We start from the raw sequence: 16,660 nt of genomic DNA, 5'->3' as shown, positions 1-16,660 counted from the left end.
GCCAATTACTTGAATTTTGAGCTCTTTGCAATGGTAGTACTCTGCTTCCAGAGTGGAGAGAGCTGTGTCCCAAACTGCTATGGTTTTTACAATTGTAAGAGTTTCTTTCAGAGTTATGAGGAGGGTGTCCTCTCTACAGCCACCACAAGTTCAGGGACATTATGGCTCTCTGACTTTTAGAGTCTCTCAATCCATATCTAGTACCAAATCATAGACCCCAGGACCACAATCCAAAACTGTGACCCAGATCCAAGCAATTCAAAGCAAGAGCAATTACCCTCTGAATGGTAGCTTGATCTGCCTACAATCTGCAGGCCAGGAGTTCTGGAGGCAGCCATGTGGCAGCAGTTGCAACCACTCAGCCGCTGCCACCTCTCCCCCTGGGGTCAGGAGCTGTACCACACAGTTCTCTTACCCTGGATTAACAGGGTTCCCCACTGACCTTTTACTTTCTCTTTGGCTTTTATGGGTTGAGAATTCTGGAAACTGCCACAAATGTTGGTGATTCACTCTCCTAAAATCTGCTCCAGCCAGTCTGTGATGCTGGTCAGGGCCACCTGTGGTCTGGACCAGCCAGACTCACATGTGACTGTGCTCGGCTCCCAACCAAGTGATAGACCCTTCCTGTAGGCCTGTCAGGGTGCCTTCAGCAGGAGATTTGTTTCTCTCTGTCACTCTGTGGGTTCTGTAGCTCTAAAATTAGTTTAGAGTCATTTTTTTTTTTACTGATATTGGAGTTGGTTGGAGTGGGAATTCCATCAAGTTCCTGCTTTTACTCTACCATTGTGGCTCACCCTCCACCCCCAGTCTTTCATCTTCTGTTTCTCTCTAGACCTGGCTTCCTCCTTATTTCTCACCTGGCTGATCTAGTTTGTGATTTCTCTGACTGGCATATCTATCATGCCATGATATATACATTCTCCTCCTCCCTTACTTATTCAGCTTCCTTTTGTGTGTTGTCTTCCCTTGTTTGGCTGTAAGTTCTTTGACAACAAAGACTTTTTTTTTCCATATTCCTATCCCCAGAGCTTAGAACAATGCTTTGCACATAATAGAAACTAACTCTCCTCTTTCTATCTGCACCCTTTCTTGGTTTGAAATCCAGAGAAGATGATATCTTCCCCAGGGTAAGCTGATCCCTTGATATCTCATCATCATGCTATTAATTCAACTTTGGATGGCATTTTGGAATACTTCCACAACTTACCCAGCCACCTTTCTCCCCTGATTAGGGGGCTGGAGAGTGGAGCAGTAAACTCTTCCAAAAGCTTTGTTTTTTTTTATAGGACTGGAATTTGGCCTTCCAGGTAGCACTTCACTTTGTAATTTTAGCTCTGCTTGGTTTGAACTCCACAGAATTCCATTATTGCCTTTTTCTCTCCATGTTTTCCAGTTTCCTTTTGTGTATTGTTTCCCCTTTAGAATATAAGATGCTTGAGGTCAAGAACTTTTTTCTTATTTGTATCCCCAGTGCTTAGCACAATGCCTGGATTGAAAGTTATTGATTGATGACATTTTGCCACTGGTTGCACTTTGACTCCTTTTCTTGACTCACAATAACCTTTCCACCTTTGAGAGTCACTCAATCCATATCTACTACCAAATCAAAATTGTGATAGCTATTTCCACTGTCTCCAGAAATCTTTTACCATCACTCACAAATGTTCCACTTTTGTGTTTATAATCTCTGAAATTCCCTTATTTCATCATGTCAGTTGTTGTTCCACTCTACTTCTGTCCCACAAACCCCAGCCTTTTTGTTCATAATCTCTGTGTCCTCCAATCCCTCAACTCATCAGTTCTTTCTCAGGCCAAGACCCTCTGCATTGACTGCAACTTCTCTTCCTCATCTTGACCCTTCAATAAAGTACTGCATCTTGATGTATCCTCCTATCTGCATTCTCTTGCCCCCTTATGCTATTTCTTATTTTTCCATACCAAGCCTCAGGCCTAAATTTTACCTAACATCCCCTACTTTTTTTCTCCTACTCACATTCTTGTGAACAAAACTGAAAAAAAATCATAAAAGTATGATGATTAGTTCCACTACGGGTTATGTTACATAATGTCAGGATCCTCATGCCAAGACTACCCCCTCTTTTTTACTTCCTCTCTTTCAGTTATTAGGAGACGCCCTGTTTTCCAGAGCTAAGACCCAGTGATCAAACTGTACTCTGAGCTTGGCATAACAACAATTATTTTGCTTTCCCCTCTGCATGAACTCTGCCACAGTAAAATCACAGAATTGTTTGACACCAGCCCTGGCTGATCGCTGAGTTTGCACAAGCACCTGTAAGAATCAAGTTCTGTTCATGAAGTCTTGTTATGAATTAAACTGGCCTCATTGTTGCTTTCACTCCCTCATTGTCATGGCTTCAGTTCACTGCATGTTTCTTTGTCTGGTCACTGTTAAATATATCAAGGTTTGGCCTCACTGCCCTGGGACTTCTCAGAGAGGAGACTGGAACACCAGTCTTGTTTCTTCCTTCAATGGAATAAAGCAAAAGTTTTGCTTATTACAACTGTCAGCTCTTTGGTTTTATTTCATTTCATTTTATTTATCTTATCTTATCTTATTTTATTTCATTTTATTTTATTTATCTTATCTTATTTCATTTTGTTTTACTATGATCTTTGTGATTCTTTGGTCATTTATTTTCAGAGTTGACAGTAACCTTTACTTGGCCTCCGGTGAGGCAAGGTATGCCTTTTAGACATCCCCAAATGACTACCTAGACCACTCACCACAGAGGCTTTTTCAGAGATTTCTTTTCCTCCTTGATCTTCTCATACCCTTCCCCTTTTCTAGTATTCTTGCCTGAGAATTTATGTCATGCTTTATTCGAAAAAAAAATGAAGTAATTTGCAGAGAAATCTCTCTTCTCCTCACCTCCACATCTCATGTCTTCTACATATCTCTACCACTTTCTTTACTTTTGCCCCCTTTGCACATGACCTTTCTCCTTAAAAGGCAAACACATCTGAATTCACAAATGATATCATTCCATCTCCTCTTTTCCAGCAGATTGCCCCTCTTCAGTTTCTCTTTGTCTGGGAAGGGAATAAACAGTTTTATAGTACCTACCACATGCCAGGCACTATGCTAAATTTTATCTCGTTTGATCTTTTTAACAACCTATAACGTAGGTACTGTTATTATCCCCATTTTATCTTTCTAATTAGAACCCATGAGTCATCCTTTAATTTAACTTTAATTTAACATCTCTGAGGAAGGCAACTTGCTTTTTTCGCCCCTTCTGTAATGGTCAAGAAACAGCTTGATTGGAATGGAAAGTGAGTGATAAGAGGTAGTAACCAAATCCACATAAGTTCACATACTATTTAGAATGGTATGTTCTAATGTAGATACTAAAAGAAATAACTCAGATCAAAATTCACATAACTGAAGCATTGAGGCCCTGAAGTATTTTTAAAATGAATGAATGAATATATAAAGCAAATTGTCAATTTTCTGACTTGTGGGTCAAGGATTAATCTCATGTTAACATGGAGGGACAAAATATTATTTATCTTGTATATTTTGATTCTATATAGTTTGTATATTGCTACCTGCCATTAAATTGAGAGTTCCTTTTAGGCAGGTACTATTTTTGATTTTCTTTGAATCTCTGGGACTTAGCACAGTGCCTGGCTCATAGAAGGTGCTTAGTAAATAGTTGTTCACTTAAAGATTATTTAAGGTTGGAAAATGACTGAATTTGTGGAAAATGATGAATAGCCATCAAGAGAGCCTACACAGATTCTCCTTTTCTTTGATACTCTAGATTAGTAGCAAGGGTAAAAGTTCTTAAGTGAGAAATACAGGATCAATTCCTAAGAAAAATCTATGGTCATTTTTCTGTTATTCCTAGAAAATTCCCAGAATCCAAAGTAATATTAGGACCATTACTTTAGGGAAGACTGGAAACATCTCTGGGGAATGCAAGCCTAACCTGTAAGTGGGAACTAGTATTTAGAAAAGAATGAGAATATGACAGTGTTCAGGAGTCCCCTCTTCTCTTTATAATAATGACAGATACTTTCCTCACTGCAGAGAAAAGAATTGAATTCATGTGTGTGTGTGTGTGTGTGTGTGTGTGTGTGTGTGACAGGTAGACTTCAGCCTTATGTGAAAGCCAAACTCCAGAGAATAAAAAGGAAATTAGAAAATGCCATATGAAATAATACATTGAATAGTTTTTCCTCTTGTGGTTTAATGGTAAAGGTCCTAGTATGCTTTATGTATTTCCATTAAGACTTCCATGATTTTTTCATTCTTTACATGATGTTTCCTATAGTCTTGATTTTTCCATGTAATTTTTTTTTTCAGGAACAGCAGTATCAACCATGTTTTTTTTTTTAAATTCTATTGAGTCAGTGTTCCTTTTGGCAGTTTCTGTAATTGCATGTTACTGAATCCAGGAACATCAGCCAGAGAAATAAAAAAGGAACCAATATAGTAATATTTCAGTTCACAAACCAGTTTTGTTATGAACAATTTCACTAACAAAACCACTCTGCTCTGCAGAATCCCAGAATACAATATAAATGAGTAAAAGGAATGGATAAAAATAGATATAATTAAAGTGGAAAACTTAAAATATAAAATTAGTGAAACATCCTATATAATTATAACTTCTAACTTTTTTTTCAAAAAAGTATTTTTGTTCCAAATTGAATGTGTTTTACACAGATCTTTAGTTTTTACTGTTCCTGAAGCCATTCGTTTCCATGGCATTTCACTATACCTAAGAGCTCAAAGTTATTAAGGTTTGGAAAGTCATTTGTTGAAAGGTCAGGATCTCTCTCTCTCTCTCTCTCTCTCTCTCTCTCTCTCTCTCTCTCTCTCTCTCTCTCTCTCTCTCTGTCTCTCTGTCTCTCTGTCTCTGTCTCTCTCTTTCTCTCCAGACACATCAGCATACACACAAAAACACATTATATGTGGATATATGTGTAGATATGTATGCAAATATGCATACTGGCATGTATTGTACCTTTGTTTATAATGTGTATATCCATATATGCATACACATGCAGGTGTATATAGATATATACATATTACATATATATGTAGATATGTATTTTTAAGATTTTTTTTTGCAGTGTAAAAGGACTTCTGGGGCTACCCATAAATAGAAAAGCCTATTTGTATTAGCTTCTAACAGGGGACCCATATTTATATCAGCTTAAAAAGAGGTTTCCAGTATCAAGCCCCATACTAATATCTATCTGTCTGTCTATCTATCTCTCTATCCTTTCCCCAACTCAGCAAAGTAATATTTATTATAATTTGTGAACTAGGGATATAAACAGAAGTATACACATGCACATGCTCACATGTACATAGAAACATATATATGCTTACATGTCTGCATAACTTACCTATGTGTATATGGCAGCATGACTCAATAAACAGAGAGCTAGACCCAAAATCATTAAGACCCATGTTCAAATTACACCTCTGAAATATAATAGTTGGGTAGTTCTGGGTAAGTCACAATTTTTCATTGCCCTTGGCAACTTAAAATTTCACAGAGGTTACCTAAACTATAATCACAAGCCTGTGATACTTACTTGTATGTTCACACAATTATGTATGCTTATACTTAAGTATATATACACCCATTTATATACATAGGTACATACATGCATCTCTATATACACATGTACATGCACAATGCACATGTGCATGCATGCCTACACAGAAACAAACATAACTATGTCATGGAAGTCATTGGAAGGGAAAATTGCCATTATTGAGAAGATTCTCTTTATCTATTTGGATAATGTTAGAAGAATTAGAGCATTTTTATCATTTCTTTTCTGGTAGAGATCTAAGAAATTTTAAGGGACTAATATTAATATGATAGGTCCATCTTATTTCTCAATTTTATATATAACTCCTCACACACATGTTTATTATATGTATATACACATATATGTCCATGTATGTGTATATACATATATACATACACACATCCTTTCATGGATAATATGAACAAATAGGAATATTCATTGCAAAATGACCTTTTCCAAATCATAGCTCTTATATCTGAGAATGAAGAATAAATAACTACTGCTGTTCTCCCTTATATAAATGAAAGGACCATAGTATCATAGATTTTTTTAGAGGTAGAAGACAACTCACAGGACATATAGTCCAACAGTCTCATTTTATAGGTGATGAAATTGAGTTCCAGACAAGCTGAGTACCTGTCACTTTTGAAATATTATCTAGAAATCTGTGATGACAGATTACATGATATATGTGAAAGCATCTTTAGCTACTTTCAGAAACTCCAGGAAAAAAATGCCTTTTAGTGTTTGTAATTCTCTCCTGATCAAGCTAATGAAATGAACCAGGGTATGAATGATTTGTTTATTTATTTGCTTTTTGGAAGGGGGAAGGCAGGGTAATTGGGGTTAAGTGACTGCCCAAGGTCACATGGGTAGTAAGTATTAAGTGTCTGAGGCCAGATTTGAACTAAAGTCCTGATTTCAGGGTCAGTGTTCTATTCACTGTGCCACCTAGCCACCCTGGTATGAATGATTTTAAAATAAATAATATTTATTTATTGGACTTTACCAAATCAAAATAAAATCTTGGGCTACTCATGAATAGAAAAATACATTAGTATTAACTACCAACAATGAAGTATTCTTTAATGAATCTATGTCAAGTTGGAAGGAGATTTCTAGTTAAGTCTTCCAGGCAATCCATAGTGGGCCCCATACTGTTGAACATTTCTACCAATGAGGTAGATAAAGACATAGACACTATGTTTATAAATTATGAAGAGAATAAAATGCTCAGAGAACTAGCTACCCCCCTGAATGGTAGTCAGGATTCCAAAAGACAGGGTAGAACATTGAGCTAAATCAAATTAAGCTAAATTTAGTGAGGATAAACATAAAATCATAGTTTTGGGTTAATAAAAGAAGTGTACAAGTATAAGGTAATGGAGAAATTAATAGATAGATGTTTACTTGAAAAAAGAAGTGAAGACTTTTGGAGACTGCAGTCTCAATACAAGCCCACAGAAGAATATGATGGACAACAAACTTGAAAAAAATTGACTATCGCAAGACAAGGAATAGTGTCCAGCCCTAGGGAGGCTATAGTTTTGCAATATTCTACTCTGAGATGATCCCATCTGGAATTGTATATTGAGTTGGAATAGCATGTTTGATTAAGGATTTTATTACATTGAAAAGTTTTCAGAGACAAAAACTAGGATGGCGAAGCAATTCAAACTTAATGCCCCATGGAGATCAGTTGAAGGAATTGGGGTTGTTTGACATAGGGAAGAAAAGATTTACTGGAGACATGGTAGTAGACTTCAAGCACATGAAGAGATAAAGTAAAAGATAAGCTAGGCATGTTCTGTTTGACTCCAAAGAATAGAAATAAGATTGATGCATGGAAGTTGGAAAATGGTGAATTGAAGGTTGAAATAATTGCATTGTGTGAGGATTTCAAAATTAATTAATCAAAAATTGAGTTAATTGCCTTACAAAGTGGTGGATGTTCTATCATTAGTCATTATTAAACAAAGGCTCAATGGCCACATTTGTGGCCATTAAAGGAGATCTTTAATTATATAAGAATCACACTAGAGAGCCTCTGAATTTCTTCCCACTTTGAGGTTTGGAATACCAATCATTTCATGATTGTGGGGGCTGTGGAGAAGGATCAATTAATTACATTGCTACAGCTCACAAAATGAAGAGATCTTGTTAATCATATTTGGGGAAAATGCAGATCAGGTATTAGTGTCTCCTCTCTAACATCAGTTTCTTTATTGTCTCCTTTGCTGCCCAGTATACACTTTAATATTTTCTTCAGTAGGTCAAAAATTAAATTGTTAAATGTTCCCTTAACAAAATCATAAAGTTACCAGCCTATCTATGCCCTCAACATATCAGCTTCTTATTATTTCCATAAGTTTTCAATAAAAGATCTAGGCAGAATACTAGATCTAATCAGACCTTCTTCTATTTTAAGGTGTCCCTCCCCCACTTTGTACTTATTAGTACAACACTAAAGTCCTTTTGTTATCCTTTACTCTTGATATTTGATTAACTACCTACTTTTCTGGCCAGACTTTTCTTTTGTGACTGATTTTATGTGACTTCTTGCATGGAATGAATTATTTGTAGCATACTAATTTATTTGTGGGGAGAGCTACATGGTTCAGTGAATAGTGTGCCAGGCCTAGAATCAGGAAAACTCATCTTCCTGAGTTCTAATATTCTTCAGACATTTACTAGTTATGTGACCCTGGGTAAGACACGTAGCTGTGTTTGCCTAAGTTTCTTCATCTTTAAAATAAACTGGAGAAGGAAATAGTAAACCACTCTAGTATCTCTGCCAAGAAAACCCCAAATGGGGGTCACAAAAAGTTGGGATACAACTGAACAGAAAGTTTTATTTATATGCAATAATGCTACACATGATTTTCTATCATCTATTAATTAGCTTGCAACTTTAATTCTTCTGAAATAGTGCTATTCCATGATTTTAGCCTTACATGTTGCCACAAGAATACAATGTTAACAAGATAGATTTTAAGCAGGAAAAACAAGAGAACTTAGCATCTTTAAAAACTCTCTGCAATGATCCTGCCATTTGAGTGTGTCCTCCTCCTCTCCAGTTAGTCTATCCTAAAATATTGCCCTGTAATGTAATTCACTTGCAAATGCTGTCATATTTAAGTATAGCCTCTATATATCCTTTATTCAAATCTTACTATTCTTCACTCAAAATGCAAAGGTAGGATCTAGAAAAAATATGATGATAGTAATTTAGGAGATTAGTATCACTACTGCATTGTTTCTGTCACCATACTTGATTCACTTATTGCCATGTTTCTCATAGTAATAATTTTCTTATTTCATGGTATTATTAATAGCCATATCTCTTGTTATGGTGAGTCTAAAGCAACAGCCAACATTTAATTGTCCTGCAATTTTGTATTCTGTGGTTGCAAACTTTTCATTTAAAAATAACAACTTACCCAATGAAAACAAATTTGCTATAGGATTTTACCAAAATATGAAGTTTCAATTTTCATCTCAGTCTCTTTTTCTTCTCCAAGGCACTCTCTCTTCCTATCTGTTTTAAATAAAATATCACATTTTCTTTCTCAAAGTATCCCTAGAGAGTCTCTTTTTATGTCAGACTTGATGTTACTGCTCATCTCAGATGATTCAGGCACAATATGGTGGGTAGAATACAATTTGACTCAGACTACTCTATGTTCTGCCATGTTGAATATTTATTTTTTGCTTAGCATAAAGCAGTTACAATGGAAAAAAAAGAATGACATAAAAAGTCAACCTTTCAAAATGTGATTTTTTTTATCTTGCTAGATAAAAGAGAAATTCTGAGTTTCTTTTGGAGATCTCAAAGGAAGATATAAACTCATCACAGAATTGATATGAAAAGCTCTGGAAAGTACATTAGTGGCTGAGTAAAAATATCCTTCACGTGTGGAGAATATATCTTCCAAAGCTGATTTCCTCCTAGTCCTTTCCTCAGATGCTCCAGAAAATCATTCAAACTTATATCACTTGAAGGCATTGTATGAATTTATGAGATGGCATGGATTAGTCTCACAATCTTACATAGTTTTCTGTCTACATCATAAAAGGAGCATCCATAAGGTTGATCACTTTGAATATTTAAATGCTATATTGTTATTATTAATACTCTATGTCATAACAATGACTATAGTGCTAATGCTCATTAATTTTCAGCTGAAAGGAACCTTGGGAGCCAGTTAAGTATAATCCACTCAGTTTCCAGGTAAGAAAACTGAAGCCCAAAGATGTTAAACAATTTGTCCAAGGTCATACAAAAATGGTGGAGCTTGTATCTTTACGCAGGTTTTTACATTGTACTTTGCTTTTCTTCTGACACACTCTCTACAGCACATAATCTCAGTAAATTTAATTTTGTGTAAGTTTCAAATTAGGGAAATTTATTTTTTCACTTATTTCTCAGTTGTGGCCAAAAAAATTCATTTTCAAAATGACAGTGAAAAAAATCATAATTATAGCTACAATTCATATAGAGTTTTAATGTTTACTAGGTAATGTGCTAAGAACTGGGTATAAAGAGAAAGGAAAAAGGACCTCTTTATGTATTTGAAAAGCTATCATTCTAATGAAGGACATAATGTGAACAAAACCAGGTAAGAATATGATATATACAGAATAGATGGAAAGTGATCAGACAGGGCGGTCACTAGTAGCTGAGTATATGAGGAAAATTTGGTGACACAGATCTTAAGTATCACGATGTAGATTAGAACCAAGGCTCTCTAACTTCAAATCTACTGTTCTTTCACTTGCATAATACAATAGTTATTATTGTGTACTGAATTTATACAACAACTAATAGAAGGGCAAATCATCATTGCACGGGAAGGGAAAGTCTTATATTATGAAAAATATGTCATTATTAGCTACACAGTAAACAATTATCAGTCGACTATATCAGAGATTTCCTTTGGAATGGAGCATGGCGTATTACATATTTCTAAAAATATATGTCCCAAAGTATAATTTCATGGGAGAAAATATTTGCCTTAATTTATTTCATAAAGTGAGGCCTGGTTTTATTATTTTGTTTATGAGCATGAATACTTTTTTTCTCAAAAAAACTTTTTTTTTTTAAATTTTGTGGACTGTGAAATATTTCAGACTTAAAAGTTGTAAGAAATCTAGCAGAGATAAGTATGGGCATATATTCCTGTCTTATCAACCACTATCTTCACCCAGTTAGCAGAGGAAATAGTTTCTAATGGTTGGCAGTAGTCAGGTAGATTGTTATATTTCCAAGTATAAGAAGTTTCAGCAGGTGGACAGAAGAGGGATGGGTACTTAAATCCTCAAGTGCAAGCACCAGAGATGATCTAGGTAACATAACTACTGGGCATTTATATTCTCAAGTATAAGGACTAAGGCTGATCTAAGTCACAGAACTAATAAAATTTGTCTTGGTATATGATGTGACATGTTGGTCTACTACTAATTGCTATCAGTTTGTTTAGTTTTCTCATCAGATTTTGTCAAAGAGTGACACCTTATCCATAATTTTGGGTTTTCAGGTTTTATCAGTCCCTAGGTTACTAGTCTTGTTTACTTTGGTATGATGTGTACCTGATCTCTTACACTGATCAACCTGGTTTTTAATGAGTACCAAATTATGTTAATGATTATAGATTTGTAGAAAAGTTTGAAACTTGATAGTTAAAAACTCCCCTCTGTTCCATTTTTTCATTACTTTCCATGAGATTTTTCAGATTCATGTTCTCCTAGAAGAATTTTAACATTTTTATTACTCAAAAACTTCACACAGCTAGAGGGACATCAGGAAAGTAGATCACCAGCAGCTGTGGCAGTTCAGAATTATCAACCCATAAATGCCAAAGACAAAGTGAGAGGTCAGTGGACTTTGGGAACAGGGGGTCTGGGAGTGCGTGCCATCCAGGCTCTGCCCCTGGAGGGAGAAGTGGCTGAGGCATGGTGGCCACAGCCATGTGGCTACTTCAGAGCTCCTGGCCTGCAGATTGTAGGGGGACCAAGAAACCAGTATGAGGGGTAATCACTCTTGCTTTAACCTGCTTGGATCTAGATCCCTGTTCTGGGTGGAGGTCCTGGGATGAATGACCAGTGTGCCAGTGCCAGTGGAGGCTTCTGAGAGGGCAGCCAACTAATAGCTTCAACAGCTGAGAAAACCCCAATGATATGGGAAAAAGATCTCCTCTCTGAAAGCTCAGTTCTACTGTGGCAAAAAACTTGAGTCACGTGGTTGAGTGGCAACATAAGCAAGCAAAAGAAGCAAAGCAAGCACAGTGTTCTGACATTGGAATCCTTTTGGGGGACAAAAATTATCAAGTCATGGAGCAGGAGGAAGAAAATGAAGTCAGAACTCCTCCACCAAATGCTTCCAAGAAAAATATGGACTGGTGACAGGCCATAAAGGACCATAAGAAGGATTTTGAAAACCAAATAAGAGAAGTGGAGGAAAAACTGGGAAGAGAAATGAGGATGATGCAAGAAAATTATGAAATGAGACTCAACAATCAGACTGAAGAAATTAATACCTTAAAAAATCGACTAACTCAAATGGCAAAAGAGGCTCAAAAAGCCAATGACGAGAAATAAACATAAAATTTAATTTAAAAAAATGAATAATCTGATGTTGAGATTAAAATATTAGTCAATGTCTACACAGTTAGCAATTGTAAGTTAGGAATTGAAGCCAAGTTTTGAGACTTGAGTGCTATTTCCATTGAATATTCTCTACTGACAGAAATCATAAAACCAACTAACCAACCAACATGAACACTTTGGATTCAACCTCCAGTAACAATCCTGGTTAGGTGGATGTTCAGATGAACAGATTGCTGTGCTTGTACTCATTGTCTTCCAACTCAAAACTTGCCTTTGGCATAGCTTTCCAGAAGCCACGGTCACTTTCATGCCATAAAATGAGGCATCTGAGTATTACTTCATTGGATAAATGAAACATCATTACTTAAACTTTAATTATATTTTCATGTTAATCTGTTGGTTGAAATTCAAAATGATATAAATTGACATCTGGCTGGACTGCAGATTTTTTTCCCTTTTTTGTCTTTTGTTCTGACATCTACAAAGTCTTTTTTCATCATTTGTTGTACATTGAAAACTGTGCTCCTCATTCAGGTTTCAATGAAAATGTTTGTATGGTAGGAGATATGGTTTACTTAATTTGGGATCTCATCCTTACACATGCATATGTACATGATACATATAGAAGTGCCTTTTTCTTTGATAAAAAGAACAAGTTGCTTTTGTAGGCACTATAATTTAGACACTTTCATAGTCAATATCATTTAGTAATGCATCTTTCTCTTCATTCTTTAAGAAATATCTTTTCAGCAATTATGATGATATACAAATCAGTTCTCATGCAATTTCAGGCAAAGAGATTGTTACTACTCACTAACAGCTCTCCTGTGATTCCCATGTAAAATTTAATTTAATCTTAATTCTCTCTGGATATTGCCAGTTAACTCACTAAATACTGCCTAGGGTCATTTTAATTTTTGTTCTTGAAAAAAATATTTTTTTCAAAACTACAATGTTTCACATTAGTTTATTTGAGATAAAACCATTATGTATAATATCTACATGAATTAAAATGAGTATAAAGATTCTCAATGGACACAGTTTAAACCAAACACATTTTACCATGCTCATAGATTTTCTTAACATACTGCAAAACCCTTAGTAAAACAATTACAAAATTGAGATATAAAATAGGAAATCTTGAATCTCTCCTCCCCCAAATTACCTTTGTTCATTCATCCATTTTCTATCTTGTCTATTATCTGTCTATCTATCTATCTACTTATCTATATATCTTAGTGCTGACAACATCAGTATAAAGAGATCTTAATAAAAAAACATTCTTCTACCTTTGCAGACAAGCAACTATTTCTTATCCTAAATCTTAGGGACTTGCTTAGGGCCTTGAGATGCAAAGTGACTCTACCAGGGTCAAACCGACAGGATGTGTCAGAAATATTCCTTAAATATTGGTTTTTCTGCCTCTGTACATAGTCTTCTATCCTTCCTCACCACTGGTACAACACTATCTGTAAAAGTTTAAGCCACTTTAGAAGTATTGTTAAAATAATGGAATTTGGTGTCTAGAAATGAAATTAGAAATAATCTAGCCTAATCTCCTTTCTTTATTTCTGAGGAAATTGAGACACAAAGAATTGACTTGTCCAAAGTCACAAAGTCCTCCTTGGCAGATTCAGGAAAAATTCTATGCCTATACTAGCAATCTGATTTTCAGTAACAGGTTTCAGTCAAAAAAATATAGTAATAAAAGATTCTTCAGATATTATCAACTTCCTTCAATATGGTTCACACAATTTGGAGATTCTTATGTTATCTTCATGTAGTTTCTTGACTATATATACTTTTGCAGTTTATAGAATAGACTGTGTTATTGGTTTGCTTTAAGATGATAATGAAGGTTGATTATGTTTACATACTTGATTTTGAGTAAAATATTTCATTATCTCAATTCATTACTGCAATTAGAGATAATGCACCTGAATAGAATTTTGATAATTCCTGAATTAATTGCAATTGCTATTGTGCTAAGCTAGGAAGAATGTGATAATGAGTAATAACAATTGATAGAGATCTTTCCAGGAATCTCCTATAATTATTTTCCATAGAAATTTCAATAAAGTTACACATCATAAGTGTCAATATCTGATTGAATCAGGCCTATGAATGACACAATATGCCCTTTGAGATTATTTTTTGTTATTATTATTTTTTTAATGAGCCAAGATAGTATAAATAGGTGGACTGGAGGCAAAAGTATAGGAAGACATTTGTAATACTTCATTTCAATTAAGTTAGAAAAAGAAATAATTTTCACAATTTCAGAATGGAAGCTCTGATGTCATAACCAGTATCAGAAAAAAAAATATCCTTTTTGTAATCATTTCTTGAGGTTAAAATAATATCTTTAGTAACATGAAAACAAATTTTCTCTATTTTCATATATATTAGACAATCACAGAATCTGAGTTCCCTTTTGTTTAACTCTAATTGAAACATAATATCATATTCCAAGCCCTTCGGTCCCTTAATGTAGAAGCTACTAGATCTTATGTTATCCTGAGGGCATTTTCACATTACTTGAATTGTTTCTTTCTGACTGCTTTCAATATTTTCTCCTTTACCCTAACTCTGGAATTTGGCTCCAATAGTACTAGGAGTTTTCCTTCTGGGATCACTTTCAAGAGGTGATCAATGAATTCTTTTTTTTTTTTTTTTAAAGCAATCGGGGTAAAGTAACTTGCTCAAGGTTACACGGCCAGTTATTTCTGGGTGTGGTGCTGAGTATCTGAGCCCGGATTTGATTCAGGTCATCCCGACACGGGAGCTGGTGCTCTTACTCGCTGAGCCACCTGGCCGCCCCTAAGCAATTGGGGTTAAATAACTTGCTCAAGGTTACACGGCCAGGTGTTTCTGGGTGGGTGCTAAGTGTCTGAGTCAGGGATTCGATCTCCAGGTCATCCTGACACTGGAGCCAGTGCTCTTACTCGCTGTGCTACCTGGCTTCCCCCTGATCGATGAATTCTCACAATTGTTCTTTTATCCTCTGGTTCTAATATATTAGGGTAGTTTTCCTTGATAATTTCTTGAAAGATAATGTGTAGACTTTCTTTTTGATTATGACTTTCAAGCAGTACAATAATTTTTAAATTATCTCTCCTGGAATTCTTTTCCAGGTCAGTGGTTTCCTAATGAGATATTTTACATTGCCTTCTATTTTTTCATTTGTTTGGTTCTGTTTAACAGTATCTTGATTTGTCATAAAATCACTAGCTTCCATTTGCTCCAATCTAATTCCGAGGGAATGATTCTCTTCAGTGAGCTTTTGAGATTCTTTTTCCATCTGGCAAATTTGGCTTTTCAGGGATTCTTCTCATCATTTCCTTTTTGAGCCGTTTTTTTTGCCATTTGAGTTAGTCTATTTTTTAAGGTGTTATTTTCTTCAGTCAGGTTGTTGAGTCTAAGTTAATAATTTTTTTTTTGCATAATTCTCATTTCTCTTCCCAATTTTTCTCCACTTCTCTTATTTGGTTTTCAAAATCCTTCTTAAGCTCCTCTATGACCTGTAACCAGATCATATTTTTCTTGGAAGCTTTTGATGCAGGAGTTCTGACTTTGTTGTCTTCCTCCTGTTCCATGCTTTGATCCTTTTTGTCCCCCAAATAGGAGTGTAAATTTGGGTTGCTCTGTTTTCTTTGCTTCCTTTGCTTGCTCATGTTGCCACTCACTTACTTGACTTTTGAGCCTTTTGCCACAGTAGTACACTGCTCCCAGAATGGGGAGCTTTATCCCAAAAGCTGAGTTTTTCTCAGCTGCTGAAGGTATTAGTTGGATGCCCTGTCTGAAGCCTCCACACACTCTAGCAAGCTGGTCGCATACCTCAGGACCTCTACCCTAGACCACAATCCAGATCCAAGCAGGTTAAAACAAGAGTGATTACCCTTTAGACTGGTTGCTTGGTCCCCCTACAATCTGCAGGACAGGAGCTGAAGCTGCCATGTGGCTATGGCTGCACATCCACTGCACCTCAACTGCTTCTCACCCTGGGGCAAAGGCCAACCACATTACTGAACTACTGGATCCCAAAGTCCACACTGCATTGACCTCTCACTTTGTACTTAGCATCTATGTGTTGATAATTTTGGAACCCACCACAGCTGCTAGTGATATGAAGTCTCTCCAGCCAGTGTCTGGTCAGGCCCTCCCTGAGGCTAAAACCTCAGGCTTGAGCAGGGCTGGGGTCAGCTCCCAGAGCACTGTGCTGGCCACTTCCTGCTGGCCTCCCAGGCTGTCCTCAGCAGGAGGTTAGCTTCTCTGTGTCATTTTGTGGGTTCTGTAGCTCCAAAGTTTGTTCAGAGTCACCTTTTACATGAATTGGAGGAGGCGGAAGCCAGAGCCCTGCAGAAGTCTTGTTTCTATTCCGCCATATTGACTCTGCCCTCTGACCCTGTCCCTTTTCAAAAGTGTGTGATTCTAACTATTCCCCCCCCAATCTCCCCTCCCTTCTAGTATCCCCCCT

The sequence above is a fragment of the Petaurus breviceps genome, unplaced genomic scaffold (assembly GCF_028583685.1).
Source record: "Petaurus breviceps papuanus isolate PSGF00001 unplaced genomic scaffold, PetGlider_PUasm1.0 90895, whole genome shotgun sequence".
NCBI classification, from domain to species: Eukaryota; Metazoa; Chordata; class Mammalia; order Diprotodontia; family Petauridae; genus Petaurus; species Petaurus breviceps.
Note: the sequence above shows the minus strand (reverse complement) of the source record.